The sequence below is a fragment of the Colobus angolensis genome, unplaced genomic scaffold (genome assembly GCF_000951035.1).
Source record: "Colobus angolensis palliatus isolate OR3802 unplaced genomic scaffold, Cang.pa_1.0 Scaffold53, whole genome shotgun sequence".
Classification (NCBI taxonomy): Eukaryota; Metazoa; Chordata; class Mammalia; order Primates; family Cercopithecidae; genus Colobus; species Colobus angolensis.
The window spans coordinates 13,623,228-13,623,536 of NW_012118821.1; positions in this window are offsets into that span (position 1 = coordinate 13,623,228).

The window sequence follows — 309 nt, forward strand, 5'->3', positions numbered from 1 at the left end:
AACCCCCGTGGCTTTTTATGTCCTTGAAAAAGAACTAAGACAACTGAAATGTGCCACCATGCCCAGCTAATTATTTTTATTTACTTATTTGTTTTCAGACGGAGTCTCGCTCTGTCGCCCAGGCTGGAGTGCACTGGTGCAATCTCGGCTCACTGCAAGCTCTGCCTCCTGGGTTCACGCCATTCTCCTGCCTCAGCCTCCCGAGTAGCTGGCGTGAGCCACCACTCCCAGCATTATTTTATTTTTTGTAGAGACAGGGTTTCACCATGTTGCCCAGGTTGTTTCACATTGTTTTAATCCAGGCTGGTT